Raw genomic sequence first — 27,636 nt, forward strand, 5'->3', positions numbered from 1 at the left:
AACCCGTCTGTGTCCCACGCTGGCTGAGAGTCACTACTGGATATGGAGCTGGGCTGTGTGAGCCTTTGGGGTGCATGTAAGTCTTCCCCAGGTTTCCTATCCAGGTGGACTCACTGTGGGGAGCTCACGGTATGAAACAAGGTGCTGAAAGTTCTGAGGTCAGACCCGGGAGGCGCTGAAGCCAAGGGGGCTTCTTGCCCTAGTGAGCATAAGCCCTGAGGGGTTGTCACACTGCAAGAGAGACCTGTCTGAACATCATTCAGAGTGGTTCTGGAGCACCAAGCCTATGCACTCGGTGACAAAGATATATTTCAAGTCTGGGGAAACAGCTTCAAACCAGTTCCCCAGAGACAAAAGGCTAGCCAACCCCTCAGCCAGGTGTCAAAACAATCAAATGGACCATAACCTGATTAAGTGGCCATTCTTCAGCAGGAAAAGGGTGTGAGTGAGAAATTTACATCTTGGCAAAGTAACAGCTGGAGGTTCCTGTCCCAACAGACTGTCACCTGGACCCCAGCTGGAGACGATTCTCAAAGAGGAGGGAAAACTATAAGAAAGGGGAACAGATGCCCCCAAAAGACTCCTCCCTTTCTCTCTGCTCACGGGATCAACAACACCCGAATGACAAGGAGAGTAACACTGGATGGCAGGAGGGGCCCTGGCTGACCTTTGTTTTTAATTCACTTAGCTCGTTAAGTTAGATGTTGTTTTCTACCTTTTATTTTCCTTGTAACCAATTCTGACTTTTATGCCTCATTACTTGTAATCACTTAATTTTTTTTCCTTTTTTGTAGTTAATAAATTCGTTTGATCTAAACCGGTGTGTTTGGACTGAAGTGTTTGGGAAACTCCATTTGGGATAACAGGATTTCTGCATATTATTTTCTGTTAATGAAATGACGGACTTCATACGAGCTTGTGTTGTCCAGGAGGGTGCTGGGCAGTACAAGAGGCACATTTCCAGGGGAACGTCTGGGACCGGGAGTTTGCGGGTGCCATGTAATTCCTGAGTGGCTGGCCATAGCACTCAGACGCTATAGCTGGGAGGGATTTACATGCTGGGGGCTGTGTGAGAGCAGACCAGGAGTGGTGGCTCTCACAGCAAAGCAGCGTAAAAGCCACCCCAGACTGGAGAATTGAGGGGATACAGCTGTCCATCTCCCCAGATTGTACCCTGGGCAATGTCGCAGTGGCGCAGCGAGTAGCAGGGTATATCATGTTATAGAATTCTCCTAGGCTGTCACTTGTACAGTTACTGCATAAATATTCATCACATTTCACCGGCCTTCATACTCAGTAAACACAGGGAAGGGATCACTTCCCATTCTCTCTTCCTTGTGAATTTCCCAGCTGCATTTACTAACTGTGTTATTTGTTGCAATTCCTAAATCCAGAACAGAAAAGGTCCCCTAGTAGGTGCTCCTGTATTCAATACCACCAATATGCACATCAATAAATTGTTCTAAGCATTTACCTTTTAGGTCAGGTTTCAGAGTGGTAACTGTGTTAGTCTGTATCAGCAAAAACAACAAGGAGTCCTTGTGGCACCTTAAAGACTAACAAATTTATTTGGGCATAAGCTTTCATGGGCTAAAACCCACTTCATCAGATGCAAGCTTTCTTACTTCCCTATAGCTCATTATGACTGTTAAAGTCTCCACAAATTATGAATTAACTAATTTTTCTAGTTCTAAAATAACAAATTTTTATATGGATTATAAACATTATACATCTATTTATAAGTATTTTTGTTCTGCACGGGAATTTCAATAGCATTATATTCAAAACTTGGTTTCTGCACATCCATTTAAACATAGCTAAGTTCCTCTTTTATAAATATACAGACTGCCCCCCCTCACCCCCCCGCACATCCTCTGGTAGCCTCTCAGTCTCTCCGGAGTACATCATATCCTGATAGGTTGAACTGAACTTTACTTATTAGCCATGTTTATTGCACACATATTACATTATGTGTAATGTATTTTTCCCATTTCAAATATGGCTTTCTTAACAGCTGTCTAGAAGTTTTTTCAGGGAGCTGTATCTCTTGAACCTCTAGGTCAAATGACCCCAAATTCGGACCACTGCCCCTACCCCACAATCCCATGAGGCATACCATATTTCAAGGCAATCTGTGTAGCTGTGCAGATTTTAGAGCTTAGAAGAGTCAAGGTTAAAATCAAGTATCGGGGGTAGCCATGTTAGTCTGTATCCACAAAAACAACCAGGAGTCCGGTGGTACCTTAAAGACTAACAGATTTATTTGGGCATAAGCTTTCATGAGTAAAAAAGCCCACTTCTTCAGATGCATCTCCTCATTGTTTTTAAGGTTAAAATCAGCTCAACTATACCAGATGGCGCAGTCTGCTCTCAGAATGGAGGGGATGAGAGTGGAGGTGAGGAAGATCAGGCGGTGGGATGGGAAAATGAACTTTTAAATATCTTCCTCTCTCTGTTCTCCAGCTAGGATCTGCCCTCCCCCCCAAAAAAGTATTTGAACAAATTTCTATTCTAACTATGGTGACCTCTTAGCTTCAAGGGCTTCTCTGATTTGCTTCAGTTTTGATGGAACATAAACAGAAGAACATTCTGAGGTTTCTCTGCATGGCAAAGGGCTAGAGATTTGCTTTTTATTTAAATAGAAAGCTTGGGTCTCCAGGAGTTATTTGACACCTCTCTGCCTTAGAGGAGCGTTTCTAGTTACACAATTAACAGCATTCCACATTTATGTTGTAATGGAGTCATCTTTGGTTTTGTGCACTTGGTCTCAGTGAGGGGAGTGCTGTAAACAGAGTTCTCTCTTCTGGCTTGTCTGGTACAAAGTGATGACAAAAGATGAAGAAAGTGAAACTGCTTTGAACTCTGGTGAACACTGTGGCATGGTCCCTCTGCCATGTACATTGGCCAGACCAGACAGTCTCTACGCAAAAGAATAAATGGACACAAATCAGACAACAAGAATTGTAACATTCAAAAACCAGTCGGAGAACACTTCAACCTCCCTGGCCATTCAATAACAGACTTGGAAGTGGCCATTCTTCAACAACAAAAACTTTCAAAAACAGACTCCAACGAGAAACTGCAGAACTGGAATTAATTTGCAAACTGGACACCATCAAATTAGGCCTGAATAAAGACTGGAGAGGATGGGTCACTACAAGAATTAAAAACTAATTTCCCCATGCTAATTTTCCCCTAGTGTTACTCACACCTTCTTGTCAACTCTTTGAAATGGGCCACCCTGATTACCACTACAAAAGTGATTTTTTGTCCTCTTGATAATAGCCCACTTTAATTGAATTGTCTCGACCCCCCACTTGGTAAGACAACTCCCATCTTTTCATGTACTGTGTATATATATCTTCCTTCTGTATTTTCCACTCCATGCATCTGCTGAAGTGGGTTTTAGCCCACGAAAGCTTATGCCCAAATAAATTTGTTAGTCTCTAAGATGCCCCAAGGACACCGCGTTGTTTTTGCTGGTACAGAGTAACACGGCTACCCCTCCGAAAACTTTGTGTGTTGTTTTGCTTTGTTAGTGTTTGTTGGATGCCTGAATTAGGACACACTTGTCTGCATCATTTCGGATATGGTAGAACATTGATATAGTAGACACTAAGACAGGGGTGGGCAAACTACAGCCTGCGGGCTGGATCCGGCCCATCAGGGCTTTGGATCTGACCCGTGGGATTGCCACCCCTGTGGTGCTGTGGGCCCCGAGCTGCTCCCAGAAGCAGCCGCCACCACGTCCCTGCAGCCCCTAGGGCGGTGGCGGGGGGAAGAGGGCTCAGCATGCTGCCCTCACCTGTGGGTACCTTCCACCCCCCTGCAGCTCCCATTGGCTGGGAATGGGGAACCGCGGACAATGGGAGTTCGGGGGAGGTACCTGCAGGCGAGGGCAGCACGTGGAGCCCTCTGCCCCCGCGGCCGCAGGGACGTGGTGCTGGCCACTTCTGGGAGCGTCGCGGCATGGGGCCAGGGCAGGCAGGGAGCCTGCGTTAGCCCTGCTGCGCACCATTGCCACCCCGGAGCCACTCCAGGTAAGTGGCGCCGGGCCGGAGCCTGCACCCCGAACCCCTCCTGCACCCTGCACCCCAACCCCCTGCTGCACCCCTCCTGCACCCCAAACCCCTGCCCTGAGCCCCCTCATACACCCCACACTCCCTGCCACACCCCAACACCCTGCCCCAACCCTACATTCATGGCCCTGCATGCAATTTCCCCACCCAGATGTGGCCCTTGGGCAAAAAAGTTTGCCCACCCCTGCACTAAGGTTTTGTCTACTCTACGCTACACAGCTTTTAGTGACAGGGCGGCTCAGGCTTGTTTCTCGCAGCAGGAAAGATTCCAGGGGGTCATTCAGCAGCGCTGCTCTTGCAGCCGGATCCTTCCAAAGCTGGGCTGGCTGTGGGGATAATTATCCCCTGGATAGGCCTGAGCAGGCCTGCGTCCCCTGGTGTCCCAGCCAGGGGCTCGTTCCTGCCGTTGAACATGTCGCAATGTGAAGGTGGGGTCAGAGCAGGATGAAATCTGCACCAGGCGACTTCTGACCTAAGCCCAGAGCTTGGGATCCTGCCCCGGAGTGGGCTTGTTTCAGGAATGCAAAGATGCTGCAGAGGCTCCCAGCCCTGCTATTGGCTCTGCCAGATACAGCTCTGCATTCCTATTGGCTGAGCAGAGAGTAGGCCAGTGGGGGGGTATGAAATTTGAGGGGGGGGGAGCCCCTCTCCCCCCCACTGTGTCTTTCCATCCCCCTCAGCATCTGGCTGGGGGGGAAGGCGGGGGCTGTTTGGCAGTGGGGAGTATCGGGGGCCCCCCACCCCAATGCACTGAGCTGTCCCCTCTCTCGGCTGCTGGCGGCAGGGTGTGGGGGGGCTGCTTGGCACTGACCTGTCCCCCCCTCATCTCCGCTGTCCCGGCTAGGAGCCCCTTCTCCCCCCGCCCCCCAGCCCATTGCAGGCTGCTCCCCACGCTCCGTCTGTGGCTGCGCAGGGCGGGGTTTGCTCGGTATTCGCTGGGATGGGGGAAGGGCGGATTTCAATGGTGGGGGTGGCCCTTTGCCGTTGATGCAGAAGGAATGGGAAGTTTTATGGCGATACATATTTATAGGAATACATTTCAGAGTAGCAGCCGTGTTAGTCTGTATCCGCAAAAAGAACAGGAGGACTTGTGGCACCTTAGAGACTAACCAATTTATTTGAGCATAAGCTTTCGTGAGCTACAGGAATGCATCCGATGAAGTGAGCTGTAGCTCACGAAAGCTTATGCTCAAATAAATTGGTTAGTCTCTACAGTGCCACTAGTCCTCCTTTTCTTTTTATAGGAATACGTGTCCCTGCAAGTCTATGGGGCCTCGCTGTGTTACCCTGGAGTTGTTAATTAGAAAGTAATTAAGGTTGTTCTGAATTAGCTTTGTGCTGGGGGGTTGCCGGGAGTTTTTGCTGCATAGTTTTTATTTTGCCTTTTTGGCTTTATTTTTACTTAATCGGGGGGTGGGGGGTGGATGCCTTTGCTTTAGGGTGTAAATTTGCTTTTTTTAACTGTTTGAATGACCCTGATAGATCGGTTGGTGCTTTCTGAATTTTTGCTTTTTTATTTCTTTTGTTTATTTGGTTTTTTTTTATTTGTTAGCATATTCTATGTTTTTCTTTATCTATATAAAAAGTAAATAATTTTAAAAGCAAGACTTTTTGCAGAGCAAAGTTCTTTACAGAAGCAAGCAGAGCCAAACAAAAGCTAAATGCACTTTCTTAGAACAATGTTTTATTATTAATTTTTTGGGCTAATTTAAAATACAGCATCTTTGTTATTATTTACAGTAATGATTGCAATTAGTATTTAAAACAACTTTTGTTAGGCCTTTGGGCTTCCGCTGTAACCTGCTAGGCTTTTGGGCCTACCGTGAGTTTTTAATTTGACCCTTTAATATTAATATATTAAATGGGTCACATTTTATTTAATTGTTTTAAAGCCATGTATTGTGATGCAATTTAGGCTTGTGGCTTTAATTTAAGATACTTTTTTTTATTTTACAGCATACACAACACATTATAACAAACGTGCTAATTAATACAAAATAATTATAGGGTTGATTATAATATAATACCAGCCTTTGAAGATGTTATACCAATGGTGTATTATTATTTGTTGGGGTCGTGTGGATACTTTTAGAATTTTATTTTCTGGGGCAGAATGGCAAGGCTTTGTGTTAGTATTTATGTTTTGGTTGCTGCAGGTAATTGACTGATTTCTTTGGTTTTTGCTAGCTATTGGTATGAGGCAATTTAATTAACCCCAAAGAGAAATGAAAACTTATCGCATTGCTGAAATTTGTTAGGTTAATATTTTTATTTTTATGAACTGGAAACCATAATGAGTTATGGTAGGGGTTTGTCGTATTGTTATATTACATATATACTGTTGTACAGGTGGCTTTTGAGTAGATATTTTTTGCTATATCTTTTTTTAATTTAATAATTTAAATATATTTTTATGATGTATTTTGGTGGTGCTGTTATTGAACGTGTTTTAGTAATATGTTGCTAATTTTTTATTATGCATGGAGCAAGGGTTTTTTTTTAAATTGGCAAGGTGGGGCATATTTATTGCCTGGTAGTTTATTTTTTATAGTTACGGTGATTAATAATTTTGTTTATTTATGTATATTTTTATTAATTTTGGGGCTTAGATATGCTTTTTTTTTTTTTTAATCAGAGGGGCGGCCGTGTTAGTCTGGATCTGTAAAAGCGGCAGAGAGTCCTGGGGCACCTGATAGACTAACAGACGTATTGGAGCAGGAGCTTCCGTGGGTGAATACATGCCATGCAGCCGACGAAGGGGGCATTCACCCACGAGAGCTCCTGCTCCAAGACGTCTGTCAGGTGCCACAGGACTCTCTGCCTTTTTTTTGGTAGAGTTGGGAGGGGTTGGAAAGACCACATGGTGTGTAGGTGTGTGGATGGTTGAACGCGTTGCGTATGGTGATGTGTTTTGTTAGGGTATTTGTTTGCACGTATTGTTATGTAAGCAGTGTCAGGATGAGCTCCACCCTGACATCTGGTGGTGAGGTGTGGCAAGTTGTGGAAAAGAACTTCAGGGGCCGATCTCATTTGCATAGGCACACCCACCACGCCTAGAATGAGACCATAGCTGCCCAAATGGTCACTTTGGCTGCTGTGGGATCCCCAGTGTCTCTGTTATTGGGGCAGGAAGAATAAATTGTTATTACCCTGATTATGGGAACTGTGCTTGGAACTGTACGTGGCCTTTTGTTATGATGGAGGGATTCACCATCAACTAAGTAGCACTCGCTAGGCAAGGGTCATGGGTTCCAAAACTGTGTGAATGGAGAGAGGCTGGGGACAAGTATTAATACTTGGTGGCATGGGCCCCTTGGTGAGGGCTTTACATGCTAATTGTACTTCCTCCTCTCTCCACTGTGGAATATCAGAGCTAATTTTGATTTCATTAGAAGTCTAGTTATAGGCTGCTGAGCTCACTTTGGGCTGACAGTGCACCAGCACTGGGGCTCCCCTACTACAAGCTGAATTCACCTAAGAGCTGAAATCACTGAGTGTTGTGTTAAGTAGTGGGGGAGCCTAAAGATATATTGTGGAGCAGTTCGACGCGGAGCAGTGTGTGGATGGCAGGAGCGGCTTGTGGGCCGTGGAGCTGAGCGAAGGAGTTCGTGGGGCGGCTGGCGGAGCAGAGCGCAGCTGAGCGAAGGAGTTCGTGGGGCGGCTGGCGGAGTGGAGTGGAGCGAAGGAGTTTGTGGGGCGGCTGGCGGAGCGGAGTGCCGCTATGGAGCTATGGGGCGGTCAGCTTCAGATCACGTAAGGTGCCTCTTACCCCCGTCCCATTTCCACCCAGGTTGGGAGGTAAAGCTCCGCAGATAAACTTTCGAACTCTGGGGCTGCCCTGACCAGGGACAGAGACTTTTGGGGCATTGGACTTTTGGGACTTTGGGTGATTTGGGGTTGCTGGACTCAAGAACCAAAGGGAAAAGGGCATGCCCCAATTTGCCTGGGGTGGGTTCTTTTTTTTTGCTCATGGGTTGTGTTATGAATCCTGTTGGTGGTGTTTCCCCAACATAATGCCACATTGTTTCTCTCTGTTATTAAAAGGCTTTTGCTACACTCAGGCTATGTGCTTGCGAGAGGGGAAGTATTGCCTCTTGGAGGTGCCCAGCGGGGGTGGTATATATTTGTCGCAGGTCACTGGGTGGGGGCTCGAGCCGGTTTGCATTGTGTTATTGGAATGGAACCCCTAGATATTGAACCCGGCCCTTGTTGCTGCCAACTCTGACGGGCAGAAGGGTTACAGTTAGAAAATAGATATTCAGGCCTGTCTGTAAAGGCCTAAACTTTAAGACCTTAGGTGTATTTTTATCACTTAGCTAGTTATAGGGGTATAAAACCAAAGAATCAATATCACAGTCTGCCTGTGTGTGGGCCTTCTCTCACTGCGCTAGTCTGAGGCCTTGTTCTTAGGCTAAGCAGCAGGGGCAGCCCTAAGCTGGGAAGCGACCGGTCACCTCCTCACATCCCAAACCAGTCACGCTGAAAGAAGGTAAAATTAGGCTGTTACGCAGTAGCCGTGTGAGTCTGTATCAGCAAAAACAATGAGGAGCCCTTGCAGCACCTTAGAGACTAATATGCTGATTTGGGCCTAAGCTTTCGTGGGCTCCTCTTTTTAATTTTTTTTTTTTTTTGCTGTTAAGAAGGCGATCCCATCTAACACCTCCAGAGAAAGACAAGATCCTAGAAGGTTTAAAGAAAACGCAGTGTGAGAGCTTTCTGCCTACCAAGAACTCACTTATCAATGGTTGTGGTTGTGAAACCCTCATTTCTTTATTGTTTTGTCTTTATGGTCCCCACTTTTCTATTGTTTGTCTGTCTGGTCTCTGTCTGGATCTTTAATTGTTTCTGTCTGCCGTATAATTAATTTTGCTAGGTATAAATCAATTAAGATAGTGGGATATAGTTGGTCAGAGAATTATGTTACAATATGCTAGGATTGGTTAGTGACATTTCAGTAAAATGATTGGCTAAGCAGAACTCAAGTTTTACCATATAGACTGAGGTCAAACAGGAAGTGGGGGGAGGAAACTGGAATCATGTTTTGCTAAGGGGGGGGAATGGGAACAGGGACACAGGCAAGGCTCTGGGGCATCAGAGCTGGGAAGTGGGTGTGACGCAGCAGGGATGGGGGAGTGTTGACCTGGGGATGTGGCAGGGGAGTTTCCCTGGGGATGGGAGACCTGAGAGCCTGTCACCTGAGCCAGGAGGGGGAGGGGAGGTAACACCTCTGCCCGGGAAACTGGACAAAGGCTGCAGGAGGGAGCCTGCTGGGGGGGTTTTGGTTTCAGTTTGGGGCTGGGTGGTGGAACGCAGGGAACCCCAAGGCTGGGGTCTAAGCTCCCTGCTCCCCCGAAAGGACTTGACTGAGGGGTCCTGGTTGGACCCACAAGCTCTGTTTTGGACTGTGTTCCTGTTGTCCAATAAACCTTCTGTTTTACTGGCTGGCTGAGAGTCACGGTGATTCCCAGGAAGAGGGGTGCAGGCCCCGGACTCCCCCACACTCCGTGACAGGGGGACACGAGGTAAATGCTCCCCGGCATCAGAGCTGGGGAAGCCCGACTGGTGCGAAGGGCTTCGGAATCATGCTTGCTGGAAATACCCCCAATAAACGTTGAATTGTCTGCATCTTGGACTTCTGGTTTGTGGCTCTCTGTCTGCGTTAGAAGAACCAGGGAAGTGGGAGGGAGAAAGGAAAAGCCATGTAACGTGTGATTTTATCGGCTTATACCATTTTGGAGCATAAGGGAGCAAAAGATTGTTTTTATGTTTGCTGAGAAGGGAGGTTAAGGCAGACGCGTTTGTGGCATGAATTTAATTAATTTATTTATTTGTTAGGACAATGGCTTACAACTGTTTAGAGCACCATACGGCTGTAGCTGTTTTATTAGGTGTGTTTTGCATAGTGGCATATTGAGCCTAAAGTGTATGGTTGATGTGGTTTTAAGTGTGCCATTGTAGATTTCGTGGATTTACCCCATCTGTACTAATCGGGTAATGTATTATTATGCGGTGTAAAGCTTGTTCTGCGCTAGCGTTGGTTTTTTTAATGCTATTAAGTTTACAGAATTTAATATTTTTGTACCAGCTTTCATGCTTTTTAGTATCGTACGGGTTAATTTTTTTAATTTTTTTTTTAATGAAACGGGAGAGATGTTTGTTGTAAGGAGTTGTACCAAGCCTTGAATAAAGGGGTGCTGTTGGTGCACATTTGGGCTGTGTGAGGGTCAAATTATTATTTAATTAACTACAATATGTAGGGTGGCTGTTATGGGTGCTACATATGCTTTAATTGGTGGTTGCTTTTTAAGCAAGTGTGGATAAGGCCTTTTTATAATTGGCGGGCTGTTTAAAGTGAGCACTGTTACGTTTTTTTGCAACTGTAACTGCGCACCTTAGTGGTTTTGGTGTGAAAGACAGGAAGGTGAGTGGACTGGGTCCAAAGCGTTTATAAAAGAAATTTAAAATGTACAAATGGCCCCCTAGGGGTTGTTACCTTTATTATGCTGTTATGATTTTCGCTGGTTATATTGACCCAGGACTTGCAATGTGATTTTTGCAAAAGGCCCATACAGAGTATTGTTATGCATGGGTATTTTTGGGATTTTATTGTAGTTTGTAAAATTAAACCCTTGTATGCTTTAGTGTGTGTGTGCTGTTTCTGAACCACCAAAATGTGTAAACATTTCCAAGAATAACAGCATTTTTGCATGTAGCAGGTTTTTGGCAGGACTTTTTTCATGGGATTAAGCAGTGTGCAAATAAACTTTTATTGGGGTGCACGAATTTGCATGTTCCTTGGACTTTTGACTGGCAGGTATACACCTCCAGTCCATGCCCGTAACAATTAAACACAAACTAATTTGGAAAACAATTGTATTTGTAAAATATGAACCCATCTGAGTTTGCTGGTTGTTTATTTTTTTTTAATATGGTACACTAGTGGGCTAAGATGGTTAATTATGGAATAGGGGCCTGTTTATTTGGAGTTTAGCATATGATTTTTTAAATTTTTTTTTTAAATTTTAGAGCTATTACCTGGTTTTGGTCCTTTTATAGCTTAGAATTAGTGGCTTTTTGCTTATATAATTTTGTATTTATTTAATGGCTTGGTTTACTTTGTATTATAAGGTAGTTTTGTTATTTGCGATTGTTTAAGCCACTGGAAGTAGTTATGCTGTGTTGCCGTAGGGTGTTTTTTATCATTTTTAATGAGGCATTTGGGATTAATTATGAACCTCATTTGCTGCTTAAACAGAATTTGATACGGCTGAATTTTTGCTTTTAGCCTGTCACAGCTGCGGATGGCAGCCAAGAGTAAGGGCAGCTTTTTAGGCCAGTTTTTATTGGTGTGGTTCATCACTTTTTGCAGTGCCTTTTTAATGGTACAATTTATTTTTTTTACCTGTTTTGAGGATGGAGGTCGGTATGGGATATGAAATTTTTGTTTAATTTTGAAGGCATGCGTTATTATGGTAAAGATTATTTTGATGAATGCACCCCCCGTTATTTGAGTTTATAACCTTGGGGGCTCTGTACCTACAGACCACTTTTGTACTAAGCTTTTTAGCAGCGGTTCTGGTGCTGTTGTTTTAGGGAAAGCTTTTCCTCATTTTGAAAAGGAATTCACAATGACTAGTAGGGATGGAAACCTTTTTTTACTTTTTGGTAATTTATTCATGAAATTAATTAGAATTTTGTGCCACGGTTTAAGTTGTTGCTGGTGGATTATTGGCTGCCAATGTGGGGGCGAGCTTTATTCCTCGCACAACGAACAGAATTTTGTACCCATGTTTTTATATTTGCTCATTTAGCTACTTGCTCTAATGTTTTAGTGTTTCGTTTTTGTTTTGTTTTACACCTTTGTGCATAAATTGGTGGGCTACTGTCACGGAGTCCCCGGGCGATGCTCTGGAACTGCTCCCCATGAAGCCAGGCAGGACTCTGGGGAAGTCTCCTTTCTGTGAGCAGCCTGTCTGCAGGACACACAGCTCACACAGCTTCCACCTTCCTGGGTCTGACCTCGGAGCATTCAGCATCCTCTGCCCCTCTGTGCACTTCCCACAGTGAGTCCGCCCAGGCGGGCTCCTGGGGAAGCCAGAGGGTCCTGCACCCCAACTTCACAGTCAGACGTGACTCTCAGCCAGCCAGTAAAACAGAAGGTTTATTAGACGACAGGAACATGGTCTAAAACAGAGCTTGTACGTGCAGAGAACAGAACCCCTTAGCTGGGTCCATTTTGGGGGCCAGTGAGCCAGACAACCACGTCTGCACTTCACTCCATGTCCCCAGCCAGCCCCAAACTGAAACTCTCTCCAGTCCCCCCTCCTCTGGGCTTTGTCCCTTTCCCAGGCCAGGAGGTCACCTGATTCCTTTGTTCTCCAACCCTTTAGCTCTCACCTTGCAGGGGGGAAGGGCCAGGCCATCAGTTGCCAGGAAACAGGGTGTCAGCCATTCTCTGTGTCCAGACCCCTGCACACACCTGCCCTCTAGGGCTCTGCAACGATCATACACCCTTCTCCTACCCCCTAGATACTTAAGAACTGCATAGGGGAAACTGAGGCACCCCAACACAATTCAGAGGAAACATTAAGAACAGTCCTGCTTCGTCACAGCTACATTAAGCAGATTTTGTTTTTTGAGCTTTTTGGGGGTACGTTTAGAATCGCTTGAGGCGCCATTTCCTGGCTGAGATGCATCATTGTTAGTGCTTTTTGTTTGGCTTTTAGTGATTATTGCAATATTAGGCTGTTGAGCATAACAAGACCCCCTGCAAGTTTATGGGGCCTTGCTGTGTTACGCTGGAGTTGTTAATTAGAAAGTAGTGAAGGCTGGTTTGAATTAACTTTGTGCTGGGTTGTTTGGGGGAGTTTTTGCAGGATAATTTTTATTTTGCTTTTTTGGCTTTACTTTTCTTTTAGTTTGGGGGGTGTTTGCCTTTGCTTTAGGGTTGTTAATTTGCCCTTCCTCAGCCCTTCGAACGACCCTGGCAGTTTGGTCGGCGCCTCTCGAATTCTTGCTCCCCTTTGTTTATCCTGCCCACTTGGCGCCTCCTATCTCTTCTCCGTTAGCACACCGGACAGTCCTTTCCTCACCCGCAGAACAGGAAATAACTTCGAAAGCAAGACTTCTTGCAGAGCAAAGATTTTTTACAGAGCTAAACAAAGCTTACCAAAACAACTCCTTCTTAATACTACTGAAACTAGTTCTTTTTGCTAAATTAAAATACATTATGCTTGTTACTACTTACATTAATTATTATTTAAAACAATGTTCTCTGTTAGGCTGCTGGGCCTACATGATGAGGAGGAGAGGGGAGAACTGAGGGCCCCCCCCCCAACTTTAAATGGTGCTCCAGAGCCCTGTACGGCAGCTCCTAGCAAGCAATGTATCTTCTCTGAAGGGTCTCACCTACTGGAGCTAAAAAAAGGCTGGAGTGACCCAGGCCCAGACAATAGCATTTAGGTTCCTACCTGCCTAATTTCCTTTTGAAAATAAAACCGGTTCCTACATAGACTAGATGTGCAACCCTGAGCACAGCAATGCCTCAATACCCTGTCCAAAACCTGGGCAAGAGAGACCTTGAAGAAAAATCATTGGCTTAATGATGTTGTCATCAAGTTCTTGGCAGGTATATACTATCAGTTTCTGAATTGACCACCAAAAACAGTTGTGTATTGCTGTAATATTTACTCAGAACATGTCAGCCTACAGGACCTTAGTTTAAAATTTGCTTTAAAAATATTTCATTAGTGTGTTGCTGAAGATTTTAAATCACATCTCTAAAAAAATTCTTGCATAGATTTTTAGATGCACAATCTGAATATTCATCTTTAGCCTTAAATGCTTGGATCTTCAGACATATCGTTTTTAAAATAAATCCTTCAAAAGACCACCCTTCTCTAAAATACACGTTTTAATTTTAAAAAACTTGCTTCCAAAGTCGTCCTGTCCTGTCCATCCTTGTAATCTTTCTCCCGGTCACCTCCTGTGGAAGAGAGCCCTTAAAGGGACAACACCCCTTTTCTTCCAGATAAGGAATCTCGTTTGTCTACCTTTCTTTACTGTTCTGACAATTTGGTGAACCTAGTTATAAGAGAACCCTCCAGCAAAATCAGTACCTTAGTAAGATAGAAAATCCTTTGTTATGCCTAAAATCTTTGGAAACATATTTTTTTAAGTCGGTGAAATTTCATAAGCACGTCTATTGTTATGGAGATCACACAAATTAAATTAGTGTCCCTTTTTCTAAAAGCAGTGAATATTGTTATGAACACACTAAACCTCTGTGACTGATGAATTTAAAATAATGTCTTTGTTTCAGTGAGTTAAATCTGTAGTACTCTGGAATGATTCCTTTCTGAAGGCTTAAGAGTACATTTAAAATATAAAACCAGCTTAGAAATACTGATTAAGAAAATGTAAAACAGAGAAGAGCTGCATCATGTATCCCATAATATTTAACGTTGTGTTCAGCAGGACAGCTGACTCACCCTTACTACAAAGCTTTTGCAAATAAACCTCTGACAAACTTCAGGGTATATCAAAAAAACCGTGACTGACACTTCTTATTCCCAAGTTTAAAGTGCTTTTAATTAGGTACTTTCTGCATGTCCAGTCCTCACCATCTGGCATGCAGTGGGAAACACGCTCCATTTTCTCTAGAAAGAAATGGCAGAGGAGTGGTTTTTTCAAACATCATTTGCTTCATTTGGGTTCAGGGATTTGGCTGGAAGGGGTGAGTGGGGTGGGGAGAGAAGAGAGGAGGGGGAAAGAGGGAGGGGTGAGGCCTGGGGCAGAGCAGAGGTGGAGCATGGGCAGGGCCACAGACAGAAAAGTTGGGCTGGGGAGCTTCATCCACTCATAGGTGCCGACTTCCCCTCTGCCCGGTGGGTGCTCGACAGCCCCCCACAGTCCCTGGGCCCGCCCCTGCACCGCCCTCACCCCAGCCCCATTCCACCCCCTTCCTCCAAGTCCCCATCCCTGCCCTGCCTCTTCTCTGCCTCCTCCCCTGAGCATGCCGCATCCCCGCTCCTCCCCCTCCCTCCTGGAAAGTCCTAAGCGCCGCCAAACAGCTGTTAGTTGGCAGGGCGGGGGGTGGGAAGCGCTGGGGGCAGTGGGGATGCGGCATGCGAGGGGGGAAGCTTGGCTGCCAGTGGGTGCAGAGCACCCGCTAATTTTTCCCCTTGGTGCTCCAGCCACGGAGCACCCACAGAGTTGGCACCAATGCATCCACTGCCCATGGCTTCAGACATCACTCTGAAATCTAGACTGTCTGAGCCAGTGTGAAGTGATGGAAACTCGTATGAGCCTGAATGAGAGCTTCTTTTGTTCCAGATATCACCCGGTTCCATTCACACTGGGATTCATAGTCTGTTAGAGTCCAATGTTTAAGTTTTCAACCATTTTTGGCTTTTTTACACATGACTTTCCAAATTACATCTGTGTGACAGCCTGGGGTTTTCAGTTACTAGTATAGACTCAGCAACATTGAGATCCACCCAGCTGATCTTACCTGATACTTGGTCACCACTGTTAAAGAGGCTGGTCTCCAAGATAACTGGGTCTGGGGTATTTCAGAGCTTTGACTAAAAGCACCAACTTCAACTGGTTAGAAGTCATGAAGTTATATCACTCGTTACAAGTATTCAGGCAACTGCTGGTTATCTAGTAAAAGGTTCACAAATCATAAAAGCTTAATAAGTTTTTGCAGAAATGAATATTCTTTGAAAACTTATTGGAATGAATAACATTCAAAGCAAAGAGGATTCAAACACATATGCTGCCAGAAAGCATTTCATCCGGAGTATTCTGAATAGTTTACAAATCATGAATACACTTGCAGAAGTCAGGAGTGATTCACCAGCCAAAAATGTGACAAGCTCATCATTCATTTGACACATAATATCTGACCAGCTGTAGTTATCACCAGGGAATGACCTAAAGGCCAGAAAAACCTGAACACCGTGAATTCATGGTTATCGTATCTCTTGGGAAGGGGGCATCCTCTGCAATATGATGCTAAAGATCCTAAATTTATTGAGAAGCTTTCAAATTAGCATGAGATGATTAACCAAGTTCAATCAAAGCTCTCAAGAATCACCTTCTGGGTGATTCCATCTCTCCTGGAAATTATTAGCTGGATCTTGTACAGACAGAGAGAGAGAGAGAGAGAGAGAGATCTGCCAGTCAAAACCTTTTTCTTCCTGTAATCCAGGAGCATTTTCAGTGACAGATCTTCAGTTATACACATTCTTTAGTCAGAGATTACAACCAAGTGAAGGACAAGCAGCCAACAATACCTCTGTGCCTGGAGAACGAACGTTTGCTCCTCCTGCAGCCTCTGGAGCGCCTTCCAGCTGCTGTGCCCTCCGGCCAGGCTACTGGAGCTCTCACAGGACTGATGCCAATTTATAGGGATGCTTCTGTTATGTCACTGATAGAAACTAAGTGCTTATGGAAAGGTTTCAGAGCAGCAGCCGTGTTAGTCTGTATTCGCAAAAAGAACAGGAGGACTTGTGGCAACTTAGAGACTAACCAATTTATTTGAGCATGAGCTTTCGTGAGCTACAGCTCACTTCATCGGATGCATGTGAGCTATAGCTCAAGAAAGCTTTTGCTCAAATAAATTTGTTAGTCTCTAAGTTGCCACAAGTCCTCCTGTTCTTTTTGCTTATGGAAAGACAGAGATAGAATCAATTATTTCAGTTTCATTATTGGTCTGTGCAATTTGTATGGGGTGGTGGGCTGGAGTTGGAACCTGATTAGCAAGCGACCTCTGCCTGGAAAACAATTCCAGATGTGCTTTATAGGAACTCTGGGTAACCTGACAGCTCTCAACCTGCCACAGCATCGGAAACAGAGCAGTGCGTGAACCAGAGGACTGAAGTGCTGGTACCTCTCTCCCCTCAGGGCTGCAGTCAGGTTGATCAGCTCTTTCCCCAAGGCTGCTATCAAATCCCCCCCACTCTTCTGTTCTGCAGACTAAATAACCCCAGTTCCCTCAGCCTCTCCGCATAAGTCATGTGCCTCAGCCCCCCAGTCATTTTCATTGTCCTCCGCTGGACTCTCTCCAATTTGTCCACATCCTTTCTGTAGTGGGGGAACCAAAACTGGACGCAATAATCCAGCTGTGGCCTCACCAGTGCTGAATAGAGGGGAATAATCACTTCCCTCGATCTGCTGGCAATGCTCCTACTAATGCAGCCCAATATGCCGTTAGCCTTCTTGGCAACAAGGGCACACGGCTGACTCATATCCAGCTTCTCGTCCACTGTAATCCCCAGGTCTTTTTCTGCAGAACTGCTGCTTAGCCATTCGGTCCCTAGTCTGTAGCGGTGCATGGGATTCTTCCATCCTAAGTGCAGGACTCTGCACTTGTCCTTGTTGAACCTCATTGGATTTCTTTTGGCCCAATCCTCCAATTTGTCTAGGTCACTCTGGACCCTATCCCTACCCTCCAGCGTATCTACCTCTCCTCCCAGCTTAGTGTCATCTGTGAACTTGCTGAGGGTGCAATTCATCCCATCATCCAGATCATTAATAAAGATGTTGAACAAAACTAGCCCCAGGACCGACCCCTGGGGCACTCTGCTTGATACCGGCTGCCAACTAGACATTGAGCCATTGGTCACTACCCATTGAGCCTGACAATCTAGCCAGCTTTCTATCCACCTTATAGGACATTCATCCTGTGACGGTGCCCCCCATAAGGCTTTATGGAAATATACTTATGAATGTATATATGACATAACTAGAATGTGTTTTATGCTACATATGCCGTGTAACATATCTCTGTAAAGGTTATGATCTACTGAATTTATTAATCCTATTTGTGTGCATGTATCATTTTTGTATTTGAGTTATGAGTATTGGCTCCATACTTGTTTAATTCTGAGTATGTTTTAGTGAAGCAGTTGGTCAGCTTCTTGAGAAAAGACTATTCTCAGTAAGTGCCCAATTAAGAAGCCCTTTTTAAGCTAACAATGAACATGGAGACAGCAATCCACATCTGGGCTTTCCCAGAAATGTGGCTTGGCTGGTAAGGAATTCAGTCATGCAGGGACATGTGACTTGCCCAGGTGACTCCAAAACTCCATTTTTTAGCTGGACTTTGCATAGGAGAGAAGAGGGGGTCTCCACCAACAAAAGAAAGTCTATTTAAACCCCGGGGAGACCCCTCCATTTTGTCTTCAGCTGGCTAAAGAGAGAGCTTCTCCACCCCAAGGATACCTGAAAGAAACTGGAACAAAGGACAGTAACTACAGGGGGTGTGAGTGATTGCTGAACCCAGACTAGAAGGACACTAGTCTGTAAAAGAGAGCTTACTGGAACTGGTGAGGTTTTATCTCTATTCAGTTTGATTAGACCTAGACTTGCGTGTCTTATTTTATTTTGCTTGGTAATTCACTTTGTTCTGTCTGTTACTATTTGTAACCATTTAAATCACTTTCTGGATTTAATAAAATCTTATTGTTTTACTTATTAATTACCCCAGAGTATGTAGGTTTCAGAGTAGCAGCCGTGTTAGTCTGTATTTGCAAAAAGAAAAGGAGTACTTGTGGCACCTTAGAGACTAACCAATTTATTTGAGCATAAGCTTTCGTGAGCTACAGCTCACTTCATTTAATACCTGGGGCGGGGGGGAGCAAACAGATGTGCATATCTCTCTATCAGTGTTATAGAGGGTGAACAATCTATGAGTCTACCCTGTATAAACTTTATACAGGGTAAAATGGATTTATTTAAGGTTTGGACCCCATTGGGAGTTGGGCATTTGAGTGTTAAAGACAGGAACACTTCTGTAAGCTGCTTTCAGTTAAGCCTACAGCTGTTAGGGAACATGGTTCAGACCTGGGTCTGGGTTTGCAGCAGGCTAGAGCGTCTGGCTCAAACCAGGCAGGCACTGAAGTCCTAAGCTGACAGGATAGGAAAGCAGGGGCAGAATTAGTCTTGGCACATCGGGTGGCAGTCCCAAGGGGGGTCTCTATGATCCAACCCGTCACACATCCAATCCATACTTCTTTAACTTTCTAGCAAGAATACTGTGGGAGACCGTATCAAAAGCTTTGCTAAAGTCAAGATATATCACATCCATCGCTTTCCCCATATCCACAGAGACAGTTATTTCATGACAGAAGGCAATAAGGTTGGTCAGGCATGACTTGCCCTTGGTGAATCCATGCTGACTGTTCCTGATCACCTTCCTCTCCTCCAAGTGCTTCAAAATGGATTCCTTGAGGACATGCTGCATGATTTTGCCAGGGACTGAAGTGAGACTCAACAGTCTGTAGTTCCCTGGGTTCTCTTTCTTCCCTTTTTTAAATACGGGCACTATATTTGCCTTTTTCCAATCGTCCTGGACCTCCCCTGATCACCACGAATTTTCAGAGATAATGGCTAATGGCTCTGCAGGCACATCAGCCAACTCCCTCAGCACCCTCGGGTGCATTAGATCTGGACCCATGGACTTGTGCACGTCCATCTTTTCTAAATAGTCCTTAACCTGTTCTTTCCCCACTTAGAGCTGCTCACCTCCTCCCCTTGCTGTGTTGCCCAGTGCAGCAGTCTGGGAGCTGCCCTTGTCTGTGAAGACCGAGGCAAAAAAAATACTTTAAGTACTTTAAGTACTTCAGCTTTTTCCACATCATCTGTCACTAGGTTGCCTCTCCCATTCAGTAAGGGTCCCACACTTTCCCTGACCTTCTTCTTGTTGCTAACATACCTGTAGAAACCCTTCTTCTTACCCTTCCCATCCCTTGCTAGCTGCAACTCCAGTTGTGCCTTGGCCTTCCTGATTACACCCCGGCATGCTGGAGCAATATTTTTATACTCCTCCCTAGACATCTGTCCAAGTTTCCACTTCTTGTAAGCTTCCTTTTTGCATCTAAGCTCACCGAAGATTTCACTGTAAAGCCAGGCTGGTCGCCTGCCATATTTGTTATTCTTTCTGCACATCAGGATGGTTTGTTTCTGTGCCCTCAATAAGGCTTCTTTAAAATACAGCCAGCTCTCCTGGACTCTTTCCCGCCTCATATTAGCCTCCCAGGGGATCCTGCTCATCAGTTCCCTAAGGGAGTCAAAGTCTGCTTTTCTGAAGTCCAGGGTCCGTATTTTGCTACTCTCCTGTCTTCCTTTTGTCAGGATCCTGAACTCAACCAGCTCACAGCCACTGCTGCCTAGGTTACTACCAACTTCTGCTTCCCCAACCACTTCTTCCCTGTTTGTAAACAGCAGGTCAAGAGGAGCACAGCCCCTAGTCAGTTCCTAGTTAGTACAATTACCCTAGGAGCCTGCAAAGTACCTGAGGAGTTTAAATCTTTCCCTCCAGTGAGCATCACTTTGCATTTATCAACAGGGAATTTTACTCGTTGCGTGTTCCTAGAACTTCTTTAGAATCATAGATTACCAGGGTTGGAAGGGAGCTCAGGAGATCATCTAGTCCAACCCCCTGCTCAAAGCAGGACCAATCCCCCAGTTTTTGCCCCAGATCCCTAAATGGCCCCCTCAAGGATTGAACTCACAACCCTGGGTTTAGCAGGCCAATGCTCAAACCACTGAGATATCCCTCCCTTGAGAGAAACCTTGAAGTTTCTCTCAAGTTCCTTACAGCCCCCTTCTGATCCTGATTAATCTAAATACCTTGTTGTCAGCTGCAGATTTTGCTCCCTCCCTGCTCACCTCCACCCCCCCCCCCAGCAGATCATTAATAAATATCTTAAACAACACGGGACCTAACATGGAACCTTCTGCCATGATGGAAGTCGGCCTTTGGTCCAGCATGGACTGGGAGTGTGGACTCTGCGCACTAGCCACTCTGAAGGCTGCACTGTGGTGTTTACAGAGCGATTGTTACCTGCGTTTGCTGGATTCAAGCTACCTTGGGGAGGGGAGCCCATGCACAGCGTTTGCTGTGTGCACAGACCCTCAGACTTCCAAAGGGCCTTTGACAAAGTCCTGCACAATAGGCTACCAAAGAAGCTAAGCCGTCATGGGGTGAGAGGCAAAGGGTTGTCGTGGATCAAACACTGGCGAGGAGAAAGAAAGCAAGAGCAGGCTCCGATGGCTCTCCTCTGTGCAGGGAACATGTCAAAGAATTCTGAGACGAGTGGGACGTGATGTTTGTTGGCAGAATCCATGCTGGTTAGACCCTGTAGGATCATGACCTTCCTGATGTTCTTTTTTTAATGAGTGATTCAAACAATTTACCAGGTGGAGCTGCAGGACATATGGGTCTATAGCGTACGCGCCGTTGACTCTCTTTAGTACGTCAGCTTGGCTCCCCCTATGTTGTAGTTCCAAACTTTAGCCTGAAGAACTGTGGGAATATTGCTTCCCGAAAGGGGCAGACACTCGGTGAGATCAATCCCAAGATGGTGAGAACACCTGGGGGGTGGGGGTAGGGGTTGGGGTTAGGGTTGGAGGGAGGGAGGAAACAGAACCATTTGAGCTTCAGAGGCAAACAGAAAACCACCATGAGTGCTAGGAAATGTAGATGCCATGTGATTTATAGGGGGCTTCATCTCACGACCCATTTAGTCAAAAATCCCAAATATGGACCATTAACCCTGCCTGGCATCCCCAGGGGCACAGTAATTTTCAATCTGATTCAGCAGGTACATTTCAGAGCACTTAGAAAATTCTCTGTTAAACAGTTAGTGACTCTCAGCCATGGCTGCCGCTGTAATTAAACAAGTCTTCATACACCCCTGAGAAACTGCCCACATTTGTGACAGGAGCCAGCTTCCTGGTGCGACAGACCCAGAGCCCAGGGTTCACAGATTTGCAGCGATGGGTTCCTGAGCTGCGGTGGAGCAAAGGATGGCACACATGTCCCTGTTTTGGCACCGGACCCCCCCTTGCCACAGATGACATCACGAGAAAGGAGACTTTTCCCCTGGCTCCCCTGTACAATCTGCTCGTAGAGGTTCACGTTTCTATGGCTGGTCCATACCTGTGTCTGCACAGCCTCTTCTCCCCACGGGCCCAGGAGATCCCGCATCTCCTGTCTGCTCCAAGCAGGAGGGCAACTGGCGTGTGGGGCCGGCAGGGTCGGCTGGGGAGCTGCACACCCAGGGTCTCCTCAGGCTGGACAAGCAGGAAAAGGCCTTTCAGAAATTCACAGGGCTTTAGAGGAGATGGGGGCTTCCGGTCTCCGGGGACTCCTGGGCAGTGGAGTTCACATGATTATATCAGAAAGGAGATTATAACTCAGTAAAAAACCCACTGAACAAACCCAGCTACGTTCAGTTACAGGAAATAATGCACCATTTATAAAAGCATTTTCTTTTAAAAACCAATAGTCTTGGCTTACATTGTACCTAACCTTTCATTTACGTGCGATCACTGTCGGGCATCGTGGGACAGCTGCTGGAGGACTCTGAGATGGGCGGCGGGCATCAAAGGCAGGGCAAAGCTGAGCCTCCCCAAATGGCCTGTGTGCCCTCCCCCCACTCTCTCCCCAGGCTGCCTCCTCCTTCCCACCACCCTCTGCTGCAGATCTGTCCTTTTCCTATGTCTGGGGCTCCGGGCTAGTGGTGCTGGAACGGTGTGGGGGGGAGTGGGGGCAGAGACTTCCCACTTTTCACCAGGACAGACCCCGCTCCTTTCCCCTCCTCTTCCCCTGAGGCCCTACCCCCGGCCAGGCCGGCATGGAGACCGGCCAGGGAGCCTGGGCAGCTGTGGGGAGCCGAGACGGACCCTCCACCTGCCTGGGGTGCGGGATTGAGGGGGCTGAGAGTGGCCCATGTCCCAGCCCTCCAGGCTCCCCACCCAGCCCAGGGCAAGTAGAGGGTCTGCGACTCCATGTTGGCTCCCCACATCTGCCCCAACCTGGCTCCATGGATGGGGGGTGCTCGGTGTTGCAGCCCGGACAATGTAAGAGCTGGGCAGTCAGCTGTGAGAGGCCATGGAGTCACAGACCCTCTACCTGCCCTGGTCGGCAAATGGGGGTTCTGCCGCAGCTCCCCACAGCTGCCCATCCAGCTCTTACCATGGCCGGGCTGCGGCTCCGAGGCCCCCCCGCTGGGCCCAGGACGGGGAGAGTTGCACGGGCAGCTGTGAGGAGCCTGGGTCCCTGCACCTGCCCTGGGTGGGGGGCCTGGGACATGGGCAGGGGGCTGCTTTTGCCTCTATCTCAGGCAGGGGGGTGGGGACCCCCAGCCCCACTTTTGGGAGGGATCAGGCACCCTTGCCCTGGGCTGGGGCTGATGGGCCTGGCCTGCAGACAGGGAGTCCAGGCAGTTGGAGCTGGGGCTTGCGCTGCCCACCCCCCTGGCGCTTGTGGGGGGGGGGCTGGGGCCATGCTGCCTGCCCACCTGCCCGCTGCACTGGGGCTGGGGGCTGCATTCAGCTGCCTGCCCACCCGGCACTCTGGGCTGGGGGGGGGCTGTGTTGCCCCCGCCCTCCCCTCGCCAAGTAACTCAGTGTCTACACTCATGCTGCGTCGACCTCCTTCAGCTGACCCTGGCTCAACACTGCTCCAGGCGGCGGTGTGACTGTGTTGCTGTAATGGGGGGGCTGACTTTGGTGGGACACAAATTTAAGTGTAGACACATGCACACCTAGGTGGACGCAAGGTGGCTACATTGACCTAACTTTGTAGTGCAGACTAAAGTGACCAGACAGCAAGTGTGAAAAATCAGGATGGGAGTGGGAGGTAATAGGTGCGTATATAAGACAAAGCCCCAAATATCAGGACCGTCCCTAAACATTCGGGACATCTGGTCACCCTAGTGCAGACCAGGCCCCAGTCAGATGCCGCCCCATGTGTGTGGAATGGGGCCGAGGGAGGTGCACAGCAAACTCTTTGGGAGATACTTTCTGTTTCTTGGAAATCATAAATACACAAACAAACCCTGTTCCAAGATTACAGTGGCTCAGCCGGCTTTACCTCCTCCCCTGCCACCAAAGCAGCTAAACAGTAACTAAGGGAAAATGCTGCACAGAAATAATTGCTGTCAAAGGGTACGAGTCGAAGTGATGCTGAATGATGTTCAAGAAGAAAATCTGGCCAGAATCAATGACAGCATCGAATGGGGGCAATTAGTAGAAAGAGGGGGTAAAAATAGTTCCCAGGTTGTGGAGGGGAGTGGAACGACCAGCAGTGATAGAGACAGGAGGGAATGAGGATGGGAATTGGGAGAAAAGCCCTTTAACAATGTAATATGAAGCACTACAAATGCAATTTTCCCTCTCTTGGTATTGACACCTCCTCATCAATTATTGGGAGTGGACCACATCCACTCTGATTGAATTGACCCTGTCATCACTGGTTCTCCACTTGTAAGGTAACTCTCTTCTCTTCATGTGCCAGTATACTTATGCTTGTATCTGTAATTTTAGAATCATAGAATCATAGAATATAAGGGTTGGAAGGGACCCCAGAAGGTCATCTAGTCCAACCCCCTGCTCGAAGCAGGGCCAATTCCCAGTTAAATCATCCCAGCCAGGGCTTTGTCAAGCCTGACCTTAAAAACCTCTAAGGAAGGAGATTTTCACTCCATGCATCTGAAGAAGTGGGTTTTGACCTACAAAAGCTTATGCCTAAATAAATCAGTTCATTTTTAAGGCGCTACTGGACTCGTTGTTTTTGTGGATACAGATTAACATGACTACTTCTCCAATACTTGTTAGTAGCAGTTATTGACACTGGGTGATGTTCTTTTTTTCTATCCTGTTACAATTTGCTACTTCTAACCTTTATTAACTTATGGGCCAAGGAGAGCAAATAATTACAAAGGAACCTCACCAGTTATGTTACTAGAGACTACCTCTCTCCATGCTGATGGTAGTCCAGGAAAAAGCATTGGTGGGGAGGGGGCAGTTGAAGGGGTCAGAGAAGATCATGGTGGACGGTTTATTGTGCACTGAAGTTGTAAGCTCTGTGAGGCAGGCACCATGCCTTACTGTATCTGCATAGGACTGCACAGTGGGCCCCCGATCTGAGTTGGGGCCCCTGGACATTACAGGAATACAGGTGTAAGCAGGGTCTGAATGAACTCTCCACTGACAGCTAGCTGGGGAGCGGGAGAGACTTCAGGAGCAAACTGTATTTACATGAACACACCTACTCTGCCTAGGTATCCACCAGACAGAGCAGTGTTGTTCAAAGTGATCAACTTTGGCTGGTGCTGGGTTACAAAACACTGTAGTACTGAATGCGGGTAGTGAAATATTATCAATGTTGTTGTCCTTATTGTATGAGTAAAGAGAGCAAAATTGTGCAGGTCCGGATGGAGCGGGGGCACCCTCAGCTGACAAGAACTTGCTAAGCCAGGGGCTCAAATGCCAGAGCCATGTAACAGTAAGGGAAGATAGAGAGAGATATTCCTGTCTGGCAATGTCAATGCTCCCTAAGGATACTTGGTCTGGTTTAACCTGGTTCTCTGTATTGTTCAAAGATAGAGCTTTTGTCATTTTACAGTACTCAAAAGAGCTGATAATCACTTGTGGTGGGATAGCATTTCTGACCAGCTTGCCTCAGGTTTCTATGCTAAAAGTTGGATAGACCCTCAGGAGACTGGCCTGCAGAGATCACAGTAGAGAGGCAAGTAGCCAGAAAAGCAGTGAGGGGATGGAACAGTGGCTAGTGGGATAGCCAGCCAGAACAAGTGCTCAGATGGCAGAGCAAGCAGGATGCCTTCCTCCATATGCAGGATGTGAACTCAGACAGAGGCACCTCTGAACCCTCGGTCCTCACTGATCAAGGACAGCCACTGTGAGTGGGGTATGGTGAGGGAGCAGAGAAGGGCACGGAAGAGGAAATCAAGAAGATGAGGCAGAAGACTCTTCCCCACATGCTCTGGGGTGGGCGTCCTGCTCCCAGTGCTATGATTATGAATCCTCCCTTGTGGCACTTTCCTTAATTTATGTCACGTAACTTCCCTCCTTTCATTAAATGTTTCTTTTCTACACTCAGATTCCGTGCATGTGAGTGGGGAAGTATTGCCTCTCAGAGGCTCCTGGGTGGTGTGTAATTTTTCCACTGTGGGGGGCTCGAGCCGGTTCTGTGTTGTATCGTTGAAAGGGGAACCCCTAGATAGTGAACCTGGCCCTGGCTGCCGCCAACTTCACCTGGCAGAAGGGTTAGACAAATAATTAATAAATGGTAGCGATGAAGGTTTGGGAGCTGCAGGAGGGGAGAGGGTGCCAGGCTCACAATCCCACTCTACCTCTTTGTTGACCAGTTCTTTTCCCTGTTACCCAGAATGGCCAGATTCACAGACTGACTCTTGAGCTGAAGAAGTATGTCATTTCTTTGCTGCTTCAGCGAGTGATCAGCCCACCGAAACAGGGCAGAGCGCAGGGTTAAATGCGAGCACACCCCCACATTCAGATGCTCAGCTTTAATACACTGTTACAAAGCGATTCATTATCTATTGTATGAACACTTTTCTGCCTAACACTGAGATTAATTGGCTAACTCAGTTGTTCACCTGATTGGGCGGCTGACCAAGTTGTTTATCTGATCCGGTTGCTGGCTCAGCTTTTCAGCTGGCTGGTCTCTTTCCTTGCCAGACAAGCAGGCATCTTGTCACATGACCCAGCCCCTAAAATATACGTTCTGCACAGTACATATCCTACACTCTTGCTCTCCCCCTTCGGCTTCTCTTCTCAGCCCACCTCCCCCAAGCTTCTTCTTGTTTTTGAATAAAGACTGGGAGTGGATGTGTCATTACACAAAGTAAAACTATTTCCCCTTGTTTATTTCCCCTCCTACTATTCTTGTAAAGTGCTGGAAATGGCCCACCTTGATTATCACTACAAAAGGTCCCCCCGCCCCCCACCCGCTCTCCTGCTGGTAATAGCTCGCCTTACCTGATCACTCTCGTTACAGTCTGTATGGTAACACCCATTGTTTCATGTTCTCTGTGTATATAAAATCCCCCTACTGTATTTTCCACTGAATGCATCCGATGAAGTGAGCTGTAGCTCACGAAAGCTTATGCTCTAATAAATGTGTTAGTCTCTAAGGTGCCACAAGTTCTCCTTTTGTTTTTCTAGCTTTCCCTTTCCCTTTTCTCATCTCTTTGTCTTCTCTTTCTCCTCAGTCTGCCCTGGGCTCACTCCCCACCTCTCCATCCTGCTTCACCTCACCCCAACCCCTCCCTTATCCTCACCCCCTTTCACGCCTGCAGAACGCCTGACCCTGAGGAGGAGGAGAAAGAAAAGGAATAGGGAGGACTCGTTACACAAAATCCCGCAAGCCAAGGCTGCATCCGACTGCAAACCAAGGGCCCGGAGGGCCAGCGTGGATGGGCAGACAGCACGGAGACGGACAGAACGGACAAGAGAAAGGTCCGGGAGTCCCAGCAAGAAAAGAGGCAGGAGACGCACTAAGTCTGGAGCATAACGGGTCTTCTCAGGCAGCAAACACAAATGCTGCAGCTCCCCCCCTCCCTTGCCGTCCCTGGAGAACTCCCTGGTCGCAGCTCCCTACACCCTCCAACTCTCTGCTGAGCACAGGCCCTGCAGCAGCCACTGTGCGTTACAGCTGGGCTGAGACAGAGAACAAATATTTGACTTCTGGTGCAACCACAACCGAAGCAGCGAGTGCGAC

The 27,636-nt window shown here is 46.9% G+C and overlaps 2 long non-coding RNA genes across 2 annotated transcripts; one reads left to right on the top strand and one right to left on the bottom strand.

The window, feature by feature from the left end:
- Positions 1-1,890: 1,890 nt before the first annotated feature.
- Positions 1,891-16,467, bottom strand: LOC125633041 (uncharacterized). The gene is made up of 3 exons (XR_007355470.2): positions 16,379-16,467; positions 15,592-15,743; positions 1,891-2,920 (listed from the first exon to the last, which is right to left on the bottom strand). It is a non-coding gene; the product is annotated as an uncharacterized LOC125633041 (long non-coding RNA).
- On the top strand, positions 12,245-13,969 carry LOC142070720 (uncharacterized). The gene is made up of 2 exons (XR_012666670.1): positions 12,245-12,729; positions 13,361-13,969. It is a non-coding gene; the product is annotated as an uncharacterized LOC142070720 (long non-coding RNA).
- Positions 16,468-27,636: the final 11,169 nt, after the last annotated feature.

The sequence above is a fragment of the Caretta caretta genome, chromosome 2, assembly GCF_965140235.1.
Source record: "Caretta caretta isolate rCarCar2 chromosome 2, rCarCar1.hap1, whole genome shotgun sequence".
Taxonomy (NCBI): Eukaryota; Metazoa; Chordata; order Testudines; family Cheloniidae; genus Caretta; species Caretta caretta.